Raw genomic sequence first — 15,865 nt, 5'->3', positions numbered from 1 at the left:
TCTCAACCCACTAAAACAGTGTTTACAGGGATGGGAGTGCATCCAACAGCAACATCCCTTTTTCCCATACTGAAACTTCAAAGTCAGTACCATCCTCTCACCAATTTCAGTCTGCATCCCCACCTGACTATAAACCTTACTCAGAAAGGGCACCATCTGCATAATCACCCTTACATCTTCTACTCCAGAAATGAGGCTTCACAAAATAAAAAGCACTTTCTCACAAGAACAATAAAGGTCCTTGGAAAAGAGAATAAGGGATGAAACATATTCCAAAGGAAGAAACGCCATGACTTCATAATCTATTGGATGAATACAAGTGAGGAAAGAGGTTAAAAGAATCAAAAACAATCCCAAAGTTTCTAGCTTGCAAGGTTTTAGAAGGTTATCGACCATAATAAAAACAAATGGCCACAAAAGGCTTGCACACAAATGTTCCTAACAGCTTTACTTATTAATAGCTAAAATCTGGAAATGATTCAAATATCAATCAACAAGTAAACGGATAAATTATGGTATAACCAAACACTGGAATATTACTAAGGAACTACTGATACATGCAGCAACATACATATCACAGACATTATGCCAAGAGAAAGAAAACAAAAAAATACATACTGTATGATTTCATTTCTATGACACTCTAGAAAAGACCAATCTAATTCAGAGTAATAGAAATCACATCAGTGGCTGCCTAGGAATAGACTGAGGTAAGCTGATTGCAAAGGGGCCTAGGGAATTTCCACAGGACAGAAAAATGTTCTTTATCTTCACTAAGTTGATGGTTATCTAAACACTAAGAATGTGTGACTTTTACTGCAAGTATATTATACCTTGAAAAAGCTGACTTTATTTTTTTTGTTGTTTAAGATTTTATTTGTTTGTCAGAGAGAGAGTAAGAGTACAAGCAGGGGGAGCAGCAGGCAGAGGGAGAAGCAGGCTCCCCGCTGAGCAGGGAGCCCAATGTGGCACTCGATCCCAAGACCCTGGGATCATGCCATAAGCCAAACACAGAAGTTTGCTTAACCAACTGAGCCACCCAGGCGTCCCGGTAAAGTTGACTTTAAAAAATGTTATTAACTAAAAATAACAAACAAAAAAAACCCCCCCAAAATTATTAACTTTGAAATAGATAAACAAGGGGAACCTTTTGCAAGGGGAGATGAAAAAGATGAGTTCATTTTATATGTGTTGAAAATGATACATCTATGAATATCCAAGAAATGTTAAGACCTCTTGGTTGGGTATAATGAAGCTGGGAGAGGCAGTGAATAGAGGACAGAGAAAAAGAACTAGAGATAAATAAAGTATCAAGTGCTAAGAGACGTCTAAAGTAAGGGGACAGTAAAATAAAAATTTTTTTTTAAGATTTTATTTATTTATTTGAGAGAGAGACAGTGAGAGAGAGCATGAGCGAGGAGAAGGTCAGAGAGAGAAGCAGACTCCCCATGGAGCTGGGAGCCCGATGCGGGACTCGATCCCGGGACTCCCAGGATCATGACCTGAGCCGAAGGCAGTCGTCCAACCAACTGAGCCACCCAGGCGTCCCTAAAATAAAATTTTTAAGGAAGGGGATGATAAATAGTCTTAAGCATTACAAGGAAGAAACTTAGGACCACACATGAATATTTATTTTCCTTGCGAATTCTAATATGTCTTTCATGAGCACCTTTTATCCCTTAGCATTTAACCCAGTATTTTGCAAACAGGGAAACAGGCTCTAAGCTCAAAGTCCTGCTCCCTGAAAATCAACCTAATGAATTAATGTATTTTAGGCACTTAAAATATTAAAAAAGAAAACAGGGTCAGAAAGGACCAAGATCACCAGTAGATTTATGCTTTTAGAAATTTTTTTGCATGTTTTTGCACACACTAAATTACTAAGAGAATACCAATAACATTTATATATCCTAAATTTTCAATGTGTACCACACAATTAATTTACTAACTATAAATTTTTTTTAAGATTTATTTTTAGGTAATTTCTATACCCAACGTGGGCCTCGAACTTATAAGCCCAAGATCCAGAGTCACATGTTCTACCAACTGAACCAGCTAGACACCATTAACTATAAATTTTTCATGTCTTTTCTTAGAGTTTTTGATGAAGTGCTTGTAAACATGTACTACTTTTCTGCAGACACACATATTAGGAGGGTTTGATGCCTAATCCACCATTCATATTAATACCAAGTACCTTTGAAAGGATACACAAGGGGCGCCTGGGTGGCTCAGTGGGTTAAGCCGCTGCCTTTGGCTCAGGTCATGATCCCAGGTCCTGGGTTCGAGCCCCACATTGGGCTTTCTGCTCAGCAGGGAGCCTGCTTCCTCCTCTCTCTCTGCCTGCCTCTCTGCCTACTTGTGATTTCTCTCTGTCGAATAAATAAATAAAATCTTTAAAAAAAAAAAAAAAGAAAGGATACACAAGAAATTGGGGTACAGTGTGGGAAGGGGTTAGACATGGGAGGATAACTTACTTTTTATGGTATATCTTACTGAATATTCTGAATTTTATATCATGTACAGTTATAACCTGTTCTAAATAATTTAACTTTTTTTCCATTAAGGCCCTTCTGATTTTAAAGCAGAAGCTTATGACTTTCCAAAGACACCCATAGTCCCAAGATGCATGGATAGCTTGTATGACAGAAATGCTTTTGACTGACTTCTCACAGGCCTTTCCCATCATAGAGAGCCTTGGCTCTGCTCATTAACTTCAAGTCAAAGTACTGTTAGCCTCCCAAAGGTAAGATCTCTCCTTCCCTCAGCAGAGACAGGAAGACAGTTTTACAGATCAGATTTGTTTCCTTTAATCTTTCCTAAAGTTTTCTTACAAAATCCTGCCTCAAGTCTTCTACTTTGACTTTTCTATTCCCAACAGCCAGATTTCCTCTTATTCTAATTACCAACATGCCCCAAGACTAGCAATTCCTACACCTGAAAGGATATTCTCACTAAGGAAGAGCAACAGAAAAATAAATCACATACACTAGTATCTCATGTACAAAGTACTGATAAAAATTTCACACTCAAATCCTAATAATAACTCTCTTATGATATAGGCAGATATAAGAAGATGGTAAAAAAAAAGATGAATGAATGAATACGAAACAGCAGCTTTTGGGTCACCTTGCTGGCTCATGGCTCAGTCTATACAGCATGCAACTCTTTTTTTTTTTTTTAAGATTTTATTTATTTATTTGACAGAGAGAGACACAGCGAGAGAGGGCACACAAGCAGGGAGGGTGGGGGAGGGAGAAGCAGGCTTCCCACTGAGCAGGGAGCCTGATGGAGGGCTTGATCCCAGGACCCATGATTGGAACCTAAGGCAGACACTTAACAACTGAGCCACTCAGGTACCATAACATAATTCAGTTTTTAAAAGACTAAATAAGCTATAATTCAACATATATAACATATATAATTCAACAAATACTTACTATGGCTGAAACATTTCAGTTCTCTTCAGAACACACAATAAGACTGCACTTCCTTAACCCTTCTGTGAAATCTATTAAGACCGTAAGACTTGCTTTGGCCAATGAATTTAATAAGCCAAAATTACAGGACCCTCTTCTAGACACTTTAAGAGCCAGTTAAGTTATTAGCAACAGTCTCCTTTCTATTGCCATGGAGATCATGGAATCATGTGTTGAGAGGGAGCCTCCATCAATCTGAGACCCTGCATAGCAAGAACAAGCAGAATCCCCCACCAACCCACAGTATACATATAGCACGTCAAGCAAAAACAGTCCTCTTAAAAGCCACTAACATTTTTGAACTGTTACCATAACACTACCTGGTCTCTCCTGACAAATATACAACCAAAGCCAAAATTATTATATTTTGCTTATTTGCTTACAAACCAAGTCATCCTCAACATATCCTTTCCCCTACCTCTAGTATACCCCAACCCCATCAATTTCTCTGTTTTAATCTCTCTCAAATCCATCATATCAGCTCTCCCCCTTAGACTTGTGTAATAACCTTCTAACCAGTCTCTCTACATACAACCTCTTCCCATTTATTCTCCATATCTCCAGAGTAATCTTTTTTTTTTTTAAAGATTTTATTTATTTATTTATTTGACAGACAGAGATCACAAGGAGGCAGATCGGCAGGCAGAGGTGGGGGGGAAGCAGGCTCCCCGCTGAGCAGAGAGCCCTGTGGGGCCCAATCCCAGGACTCTGAGATCATGACCTGAGCCAAAGGCAGAGGCTTAAACCACTGAGCAACCCAGGTGCCCTCAGAGTAATATTTTTAAAACATAATCCTATCACACATTTGCTTTTATATTATTTTCATATCAGTTAAGAGCACAGCAAAAATGACCCTTCAGGAAATAACTGTTAAGGGAGCACCTGGGTGGCTCAGTCGTTCAGCATCTGCCTTCAGTTCAGGTCATGATCCCAGGGGCCTGGGATCGAGCCCCACATCAGGCTCCCTTGCTTAGTGGGAGGCCTGATTCTCCCTCCCCCACTCCCCCTGTTCGGGTTCTCTCTCTCACTGTGTGCCTCTCTGTCAAATAAATAAATAAAATCTTTAAAAAAAAAAAAAAAAGGAAAGAAAAAGTATAAGAAATGCTAGTAATGTTCTGTTGTGTTCTGCATGGTGGTTACACGACTGTATACATCTACAAAAATTCAACAAGCTTATACTTAATATGCTATATTAATTAAGTCTCAATTAGTTAAAAAGAAGGAAATAAGATGACCCCAAAGTTAACTTTTCACCTTCATTTTACCAAATATCCATCCCAAACCACATAAATAACCTATAGTCACAAACCATTAGTAATCACCCTCTTAGATATTGATCTTTCATGCTCTCAGGTATTTAATATCCTTTCCACTTTACTTTTCTTCAAGACCTACATAAAATCTCATTCCTTTAGGGATCATTCCACCTAAATATCACTTAACTCTACCTTCACTTGTGCTACAACAATTCTTGTACATTCCACTTCCCATAACCTTAGCATTCATTACACCAGTGGGTGTCAATCAGACGTGATTTTGTTCCCCAGGGGACATTTGGCAATGAAGGTAGACAGTTTTGATTGTCACAGGGCAGGGAGAGAGTGCTACTGGCATCTAATTGGTAAGGCCAGAAATGCTCCAAAATATCCTACACACAGCACAGATCCCCATAACAATTAATTATCCTCCCTAAAATGTCAATACTGCCATGGTTGAGAAATCTTGCACTGCTTTATCATATGTACTTATTTCCAAGTCTGTATCCCTACTAAACTGAACGAAGGATCAAGCCTTACTTGTTTTTTTGAATCCTGGCACGATACTTAGCAAACAGCACTCAAAATGTATGATAAATAGATGTCATTATGATCAGCAGAGTGCCTAGAATTTAGGACTCAAATATCTATAATAAATACATGTGTTATTACTGAATCTCCTTTTGATTAAGATAAAGCTAAAACTATATAGTTTACTGGCTAAACTGGTAGTCTTTATTTTTTCTTCCAAAGATATTTACTTACTTATTTATAGTAGGATCCACGCCCAAGGTGGGGCTCGAACTCATGACCCTGAGAATATGAGTTGCATGCTCTACAGACTGAGTCAGCCAGGCACCCTATTCTGGTAGTTTAAATTCAAATTTCATCAATTAGTATTCTGATTTGGTGTTTTCATAGTTACACCAATAAAACGTAAGTTATAACCTGAGTATATCAAAAGTATTAAACTGAATTTGATTTCCATATTAATGACTATGCTTCAAGAGCATTAAAAAAAAGAACACTTTCAAAAAATGTTTTAATTTCATATCACAGTGCCACCCGAATAAGGTAGAGTAAAATAATGGATACTAAATTTTGGGATACCATTCCACTTAACTTTAATCCAATATAATTTAGTAGAATAATAGTACACCTTAACAAATTGTCAAAAGTTTTTTTGTTGTTGTTACTTAATGAACATTTCATATCTCAAAAATAGAATCATTTTGTTGTTAATGACTGGATGTACCACCTCAAAGACCATCATAAAACATATTTCAGGTGTATCTTTCACCATTCATACCCTAATATATTCCACACCATCACCTGGAGGGCTGAATGAAAATCTGTACTTCCAAGACTTTTAAATTAACTAGATGCCTGTTAAATTTAGCTGTTTAGAGTAAAATATCAAGGGTAATTATCCAACAGAATTATCCAACAGAATTATCCAAAATTTTTAAAGAATTACACATTATTAAAATATCTACATTTCAGGGCACCAATTGGCTCAGTGGGTTAAAGCCTCTGTCTTTAGCTCAGGTCATGACCCCAGGGTCCTGGGATTGAGCTCCACATCAGGCTCTCTGCTCAGCAGTGAGCCTGCTCTCCCCCCACCCCCCGCCCCCGCTGCCTGCCTGCCTACTTGTGATCTCTGTTAAAAAAAAAAAACAAAACAAAAACAAAATCTTAAAAAAAATAAAATATCTACATTTCAAATCTGATAAAGAAAAGTTTTTTGATTCCTATCTAAAGTTCTCAAAACATACAACTTTCAAAGTAGGTCCATTCCTGTTGATTTAAAAAAATGTTTTTTCAAAAATCACATTTGGTCCTCCTTATAGGCACAAAATCAAATTCAATTCCAATACTAAAACTACTAAATGCAAAATCAAAGTAAAATATAAACCAAGAAACCCCCACCACCCTTACTTACTTACTTATTAAATAGTAAACAGCATCTACTTTATATGTATTCAGCCAGAGAAAGAAAAATTCATCTGGTAACAATCCATTGTTTAGGATTTTGGAATAACATCTTTCACTATAGTAATAAACTTTTATAAAAGTTATTCTTCTAGGGGCACCTGGTTGGCTCAGTGGGTTAGAGCCTCTGCCTTCAGCTCAGGTCCTAATCCCAGGGTCCTGGCACTGAGCCCTGCGTCCGGCTCTCTGCTCAGCAGGGAGTCTGCTTCTCCTTCTCTCTCTCTCTCTCTCTCTCTCTCTCTGCCTGCCTCTCTGCCTACTTGTGATCTCTGTCAAATAAATTTAAAAAATCTTAAAAAAAATTATTCTTCTAACTTATGGAATTATCTAATACATTATTACAAAAACAAAATTCATATGTCAGTATTTTTATTTTCTTCCAAGCCATGCTATTCTTGAACACAGTGGTTCCATCAGTTTACTATACATTTGTATGTTTACATATAATTAGTTCAAGCAAAAGGTCATGTAAACAAAAACATATCCAGATTCTATACTTTCTATTTTTTTTTTTTAAGATTTTATTTATTCATTTGACAGAGAGAGAAAGATCACAAGCAGGCAGAGAGAGAGAGGAGGAAGCAGGCTCCCCGCCAAGCAGAGAGCCCAACGCGGGGCTCGATCCCTGGACCCTGAGGATCATGACCCAACCGAAGGCTGAGGCCCACTGAGCTACCCAGGTGCCCCGTATACTTTCCATTGTTAATAACCAAGTTTATTACAAGACATTTCTTTCCTAAACAGAAAATTTTCACATCTTTTCCTTCCTAAAATCCCTTTACTCTAAAGTTCTAAAGCATTATTTTATAGAATTGAATATTCACACATAATACACAAAAATATTTGTTAGTACCTAAACTGAAAAGAAAAGGAAGGATCTTTTCATTACTCTATTTTCAAATTATTTCTGCTTTTTTAGATAATGGAAAAATTAGCACCAACAACTACATGTCAAAGTAAAGAATCTGAGCAACACCAGGGTGTCTCAGTAAGCATTCATTCAACTCTTGATTTCAGCTCAGGTCATCTCAGGGTTGTGAAACTGAGCCCTGCATCTGGCCACAGCCAGCTTAAGATTTTCTCTCTCCCGCTCCCTATGACTTTCCCCTGCCCAAAATGCAAAGGACCTGAAAATGAGCATGTTACATTGATCCTCTGGGACTCAGAACCCCCTTGAATTCCACAGAAAACAAAACAAATACCATACTCCTATAATGTGATGGTCCATACATCACAGTCATCATCTACCATATACACAGCGTGAGATTACTCAAACACTGTATATCAAATCCTATCACACACACTATACAGAGTTCCTATGCAACAATAGAGTAAAGTTTCAGGTTATCAAGTACAGTTATCAAGTACAGTTACAGGTAAATAAATAATTTTAGTCTTTACAATCAAGAACATGGATGCTTTCAGCAAAAAGAAAGCTCTCTCAATTTTGAGTGACGCTAAATTTCTTAAGTGAAAAACCTTGACCTAACTGTTTAGTAAATGCTATTTATCAACTTTTTCTGAAATTCTCAATCTCGGTGGAAATAAATTTGAAGAAATCAATCAAAAATACAAACTAAAGGGGCTCCTGAGTAGCTCAGTCATTAAAGCATCTGCCTTCGGCTCAAGTCATGGTCCCAGGATCCTGGGATTGAGCCCCACGTAGCTCCCTGCTCCTCGGGAAGCCTGCTTCTGCCTCTCCCACCCCCCCAAATTGTATTCCCTCTCTCACTGTCTCTCTGTCAAATAAATAAATAAAATCTTTAAAAAAAAAATATCAACCAGAAACTCTTAACTACTACAACTGGACTCAAGACATCAACCAAAATACAAGGATATGGTAAGATGTCATGTACTGAAGCACACAAATTTTAAAAATATACTTAATGTAGTTATTTAATATATTTAAACAGTCACCTTATAAATCCTATTAAAATATGTTGCAATATTTTTAAAATCCACATATAGCCCAAATAAAAATAAAAGACATTTTCTCAAATAAAGTTTTCCTTTTTTAAAAAATAATTTTGGGGGGGGGGCGGGGCGCCTGGGTGGCTCAGTGGGTTAAAGCCTTTGCCTTCGGCTCAGGTCATGATCCCAGGGTCCTGGGATCAAGCCCCACATCGGGCTCTCTGTTCCATGGAGAGCCTGCCTCCTCCTCTCTCTCTGCCTGCCTCTCTGCCTACTTGTGATCTCTGTCTGTGAAATAAATAAAATCTTAAAAAAAAAAAAAAAAAGGTTTTTTTGTATTTTTTTTTTTTTTAAGATTTTAGAAAGACAGAGTGAGCAAGTGAGTGAGCATGAGCTGGGGGAGGCACAAAGGGAGAGAAGAAGATTCCCTACTGAGCATGGAGCCCAAAGTGGGGCTCCAACCCAGGACCCTGAGATCATGACCTCAGCTGAAATCAAAAGCCCAACACTTAACCAACTGAGCCACCCAGGTGCCCGAAAAATAAATTCTGTGACTCCTAAGAAACTGTACTCATAGACAGAGGATATGACTCCAGGTATATGATAACACAGGTTCCCGAATATAAAAACCAATATAAAAAACCCAAGTTACCATCACACCCAAAATTGCTGGCACCCTAACCAAGACCCCCCTTTTTTTTTTTTAAGATTTTTTTTTATTTGTCAGAAAGAGAGCAAGAGATCAAGCACAAGCACAGGCTGCAGCAGCTCCCCGCTGAGCAAGGAGCACAATACAGGACTTGATCCCAGGACCCTGGATCATGACCTGCGCAGAGGACAGATGCGTAACTGACTGAGCCACCCAGGCATCCCTCTAACCAGGATCTTTCAGACAGAGTCCTCAGTACTCTAACAAGGGCTGAGGCCTAAAAAAGGTAAATATGTATAACATAACTACCAAACAGACTACAGAATAGAATCGGAGGGACTGAAAGTAGACTTACTGGAAGAAAAAGAAAAAAAAACAAACAAGAATATCATACTTCAGAAACATCTGAAGAAAAAAGGATACTGCAGCGCCCAGCTGGCTCAGTAGTAAAGCATGAGTTGGGACTGTGAGTTCAGGCCCCACATTGGATGTAGAGATTACTATAACAAATAAATAAACAACAAGTTAAAAGGAGGAGTTGAAAAAGAAATTTCAAGAAAATTTAACTGTGTATCCAGAACACACAAAAATACAGCAAAAAAAAAAAAAGTTTCTCATTAGAATGCTTACCCTTACATACCACATTGTTATTTCTTACTACTTTTCTTTTTTAAAAAGAATTTATTTATTTGATGGAGAAAGACACAGTGAGAGAGGGAACTTACAAGCAGGCTTCCCGAGGAGCAGGGAGCCAGATGAAGGGCTTGATCCCAGGATCCTGGGACCACGACCCGAGCAGAAGGCAGAAGCCCAAAGATTAAGCCACCCAGGCATCCCACTATTTTTCATTTAAAAAAATTGTTTTTGTGACCCACTAAACTGAATTCACAAGCCATTAATAAGTCACAACCTAAAGTTTGAAAAGCACTGGGTCAGAGGAACTGACAACCATTGGAGTTCTTACTTTCCTAAGTACCTACTTCAAGAAAATATTCAAGAGGTGGAAAAAATGAAAAGACAGAATTCCTCCAGGGCAGGGATTATGTCTTACTGGCATATGATCATCCTTTAATGTTTGTTAATTAACACATTGTGGAATACAAAGCACTTCATGGTAAGGACACACAAAGGATACCTATAAAAATAAGTCCAGAAGAACAGGAGTACTTTGGATGCCTTCAAAGCAAGGAAGGTGAAAAAAGTTCCAGGAAGAAGAAGAGTGACATCAACTGACTCTTAAATATAAAAATCAAGAACCAAAGGTAAAGAAAATTTCGTTCTTTAGGATAGGCTTTATCCACACTAACTATATAGTAGTCCACAATAGGTACAAAGTTTGTAAGCTACTCTTGATTAGAAATTCTAATCATTTCTTTCAAAAATATATTTTGAGCTCCAAATATATTAATCCAAATCAAAATTATGGAATGTACTTCAGTCTTAAATATTAGACTCCCTGTATTCATTTGTAAACATTTACTAAGTAGCTAGTGCTAATGTGATACGCAACAACTTACTGACAGCTTACTATGTATCAGGCAATATGTTAAGTACTTAAGAGTCATTCCATTTATACCTAACAATCTTATAAAGCAAGTACTATCTTCATTTTATAGGTGAGGAAAGTCTTTAAAAAGTTACATAAAGAAGTTACACAACTAATAAATGGTGAAATTAAGATATATTAAGTGCCAGTTCCATTATTATTAGTGGGTGCAAATCAGAATATTTTGTTCCATTCCATTATTTGTCAGTGCTTCTCTCAGAAACTAAATTGTGGGGGCGCCTGGGTGGCTCAGTGGGTTAAAGCCTCTGCTTTCGGCTCAGGTCTTGATCCCAGGGTCCTGGGTTCTCTGCTCAGCAGGGAGCCTGCTTCCCTTCCTCTCTCGGCCTGCCTCTCTGCCTGCTTGTGATCTCTGCCTGTCAAATAAATAAATAAAATCTTTAAAAAAGAAAAAGAGGGGCACCTGGATGGCTCTGTGGGTTAAAGCCTCTGCCTTCAGCTCAGGTCATGATCCCAGGGTCCTGGGATCGGGTTCTCTGCTCAGCAGGGAGCCTGCTTCCCTTCCTCTCTCTGCCTGCCTCTCTGCCTACTTGTGATTTCTGTCTGTCAAATAAATAAATAAATAAATAAAATCTTTTAAAAAGGGGGGGGGGGTGCCTGAGTGGCTCAGTGGGTTAAAGCCTCTGCCTTCGGCTCAGGTCATGATCCCGGGGTCCTGGGATCGAGCCCCACATCGGGCTCTCTGCTGAGCGGGGAGCCTGCTTCCTCCTCTCTCTCTGCCTGCCTCTCTGCCTACTTGTGATCTCTGTCAAATAAATAAATAAAATCTTAAAAAAAAAAAAAGAAAAACTAAATTGTGCATATCTTTTTAAATGGAATTAATTCATCTACTTCTAAATCTGCATAACACTATTATACTGAATAAGTTTATTGAAAGGAAAAATCAGCCCCTTCTCAACTTTAAAGATAAGTTAGAGGCCAATTAAAGGTAGTTATATTTGGGGCACCTGGGTGGCTCTGTTGGTTAAAAACGTCTGCCTTGGCTCAGGTCATGGTCTCAGGGTCCTGGGATGGAGCCCCGAATAAGGGTTTCCTGCTTAGGGAGGAACCTGCTTCCCCTCTCTCCCTCCGCCACTCCATCTGCTTGTGTCCACTCTGTCAAATAAATAAATCAAGTCTTACAAAAAAAAAAGTGGTTATGTTTAGAGGCACCTGGCTGGTTTAGTCAGTAGAGTATGCAACTCTTGATCTTGGGGTCATGAGTTCAAATCTCTCCTTCAGCCTATAGCTTACATAAAAAATAAAACTCAAAAAAAAAAGGGTAGCTGTGTTTAAATATCACTGAGTAAATATTAAAATACTTTAATCTAAAAATGGAATGTAATGGAATGAAATAATACAGGTTTATATCTTTTTCACTTACATCTTAGAATTTGAAATCTTTAAGAATATAAAAAAATAATCTAGCCATGAACAAATGTAGAAACCTAAAGGCAGACAAACATAACGCTGGCACTCCCTTTAACAGAACGATTTCAATTTTATTCAAGATTTGACTACAGAAATAAAACTTTTCAGAAAAGACTCATTCATTTATGATCCTGACCTGAACAACAGCTAATACATACCAAAAAACTCCTTTAATAGGCTAGATTAGTATGAATGCAATTATTATAACAGACACTATTGATAACCAAAAGGGATACAAAGGAAGAATTAACTGATTTTAATACACAAATCAGTCAAACGAAAAACAGAATTTATCTCCAGGTAATGTGAATAACAGACTATCTCAAATCTACTTTCAACGCCAACAGTTGGCCCCTAGATAATTTCTGGATTTACTAAGTATTTATATCCACTAAGTACCAGCAAATTACTAAAATAGAGTATACTCTTTATGTTTAGATAACAGCATCCAGTCTTGGGGTACCTCAGTTAGTTAACTGTCAGACTCTTGATCTCAGGCTCAGGTCTTTATCTCAGGGTCATTAGTTCAAGCCCCATGTTGGGCTCCATGTGGAGCCTACTTTTAAAGTAACTGATTAATTAATTAAAATTTTAAAAGAGCACCTAGTCTTTCTGGTCAGCTTCTTTTCTATTAATGGAAGTGCACCATAACATGGGACCAAATATGCATGTGCCTTGATATACAGAAAGCCCACTTAATATTAAAACATAATCAATTAATTGCCATATCCACAGTTCTTCCCAAATCTGTATTATAGAAAATACAATAATTATCTTCCATTCAGTTCACTCATATTTTTGGTCCTGTACACTGTTAGATTTCTTTAAAACCTCTCATAGTTTAAATATGTTTGAGAAACTATCCTTCAGTTTTGCAAGGAAGTTTAGTTACTGTCAAGATAATCTTAGGCGATTAAACCCAGTTGATTCTTAGGAATTCTTCCATTTATAAAACATGAGAATTATAACCAAATTAACACATCAGATATCAGAATGCCAAAAGTTAAGTCATTAAAAGGGAATCCAGAGAAAGAGTCAGTTGTGAAAGAACAGGAAGTGATGTACACTGCCATTTTGTAGTGAACTATTTAGAAACATAAGTACCAAACTAAACTGGAATCAATCAAACCAAAACTTAACAGCTCTCAGTATCCTAAGAGTGGCATCAAGGTCAGCTGAAATAAACCCTCAGGCAGTTCTTCCCTAATAATTTATCTAACTGATAAAGAACATATGTTACCACTTTTAGCATTCCTACAAGCTATGGAAAACAGGGTTTCTTCTTAGTTGTCCTTAAGAGTATCTCTTACGGGCGCCTGGGTGGCTCAGTGGGTTAGGCCGCTGCCTTCGGCTCAGGTCATGATCTCAGGTCCTGGGATCGAGTCCCACATCGGGCTCTCTGCTCGGCAGGGAGCCTGCTTCTCTCTCTCTCTCTCTCTCTCTCTCTCTCTGCCTGCCTCTCTGTCTACTTGTGACCTCTCTCTGTCAAATAAATAAATAAAATCTTAAAAAAAAAAAAAAAAAAGAAAGAAGTCAAGGGGCGCCTGGGTGGCTCAGTGGGTTAAAGCCTCTGCCTTCGGCTCAGGTCATGATCTCAGGTCCTGGGATCGAGTCCCACATCGGGCTCTCTGCTCGGCGGGGAGCCTGCTTCCCTCTCTCTCTCTGCCTGCCTCTCTGTCTACTTGTGATCTCTCTCTGTCAAATAAATAAATAAAATCTTTAAAAAAAAAAAAGAGTATCTCTTAGTTCTAGCATGCATTTTGAAATACAGCAAGTAGTTTACTTATATTCTCTATACATCCTTAAGCTCTGTAGCCTTTATTGACAAATCTCTGCATGCATCTTTCCAAGACAAAAACAGTCACTCTTTGCTGAGCAGTATGCTTGGGTTTATACATACTAGTATATATGAATTATCAACAACAAACCATAATATAAAGAATTAGACTTTATGGCAGAATTTCCCATGTAAAGAGAAACTCTACACACCACAACATGCAGCTTTGTGCCACAAAATAAAAGATTCAAATAGGAAGTGCTGTTTAAGTCAAAATGAATTCAGATAAAAATAAAAAGGGAATAAAGCAAGCAAGAAGAATTCTACTTTCTGAGGAAAAATAAACTGACTTAACATATTAGTGAAATATCAAAATCATGAAATGAGAGGACAGGAATTAAATTAATGCCTAACACTACTAAAACTAACATCTTTAAATCCCGGTCTTGAAACAGGTTTCAAAATGCAACAAACACACGAAAAAAGCTCTGATGAACATTAAGTATACACGACATTCGGAAGTATTTTAAAATAAGTCACCCACTAAGCAAAGCTTAAACATCAAATACAACTTGTTAGTAAAATATCAAAACAGTCTGTATCTATACATATATTAGTCTTTGTTGCTTTGCAAAAAAAAATAATAATCTTCGAACATTCATATATGAAACATTTTGAACTCACTTCATCAGTAAATCTAAATAAAGAAAGAAGTATGAACAGACTTCAAAACTATTCTGATCACAAAAAGCACTTGGCAACACACTTCCAAAATGTTAAAATTTTTATTTTTATTTACTTCTACTCTACTAAGGACAAAACCAACAAGTACTACTGTAAAACAGATAAGATGATTTGTTTTAAACAAATTTGACACGAAGCAAAATTAGTGAAAAAGTGATTTATTGACTACATAACACAGATCCTATCACAGCATAATTAGGCAAATTAGTGTCTGTTCCCTCATTTCCTTAGGAAAAAAAAGCATTCCTACAGAAAGGTTTGTAACCTAATCATTTTGAGAAAATTCCAATTCTAATGTTATACAAAATGGTATGAACCCTAAAAATTCACAGCTCAAGGAGAAATGTCCATTAGACGGCCTGTCTGTATGCATTAATCTTTCATAATCCTTCAAAAACTACTAAAGTCACAGAAAGAAAAAGGAAAGGGACAAGAAAGAGTACAAAATTATTTTATTTGAATCCTAGTGAAAACCCAACATCCTCACCAAAAAAAAATGTCAATCTAGTGTTTAAAAGAGAGCGAGAGAGACATCAAAACTGTTCAAACATGGCAGGGTCCCTCCCGAGAGGCCGTATCTCCCAACAATAACAACAGGAACAGATACACTTCCCAGGGACAGATCTCAGGGGAAGACTATAAACCCGTACTGTTATCGATTTAAAACCAAAGGGAAAAGGGTAACCTTTCCAAGGGAAGCGCCATTACTTCCCTCTCCAGCTCCCCCTCCCTTCAGTGTATACATGGGCCTGTGTATGAAGAAACTGCCTTGGACTTCTGCAGCATTGCAGTAGACTAAAGGATGGGGAAGGGGGGAAGGGTTGGGGGAGAGAAACGCTTCCATCACCCCTATACGAGTATAGATTTTCTGAGCCGGGGTGGAAGCCACTCAGCAGGCTACCCTTCCCAAGAATACAGACACTACAAAGGAGGAGAGGGAGGAGCAGAAGGATCAGAAGGGAAAGGGACCTCGCTCCTTTAAATCGGGGTGCACAGCAACCCAGTCTCCCCAAGAGAGCCACACCTTCCTCGAAACATCCCCTTCCACCACCCCTTCCGGTGACCCTCAGGAAAGAGGAATGT

The 15,865-nt window shown here is 38.0% G+C and overlaps 1 protein-coding gene across 2 annotated transcripts in view; it reads right to left on the bottom strand.

Moving 5' to 3' along the window:
* TAOK1 (TAO kinase 1) overlaps nucleotides 1-15,865 on the bottom strand; it is a 169,847-nt gene that overhangs the window by 153,112 nt on the left and 870 nt on the right. The window lies entirely within an intron of this gene.

This window comes from Lutra lutra, chromosome 16 (assembly GCF_902655055.1).
Source record: "Lutra lutra chromosome 16, mLutLut1.2, whole genome shotgun sequence".
NCBI classification, from domain to species: domain Eukaryota; kingdom Metazoa; phylum Chordata; class Mammalia; order Carnivora; family Mustelidae; genus Lutra; species Lutra lutra.
The sequence above is the reverse complement of the archived record's forward strand: the minus strand, read 5'-3'. Positions and strand labels throughout refer to the sequence as shown.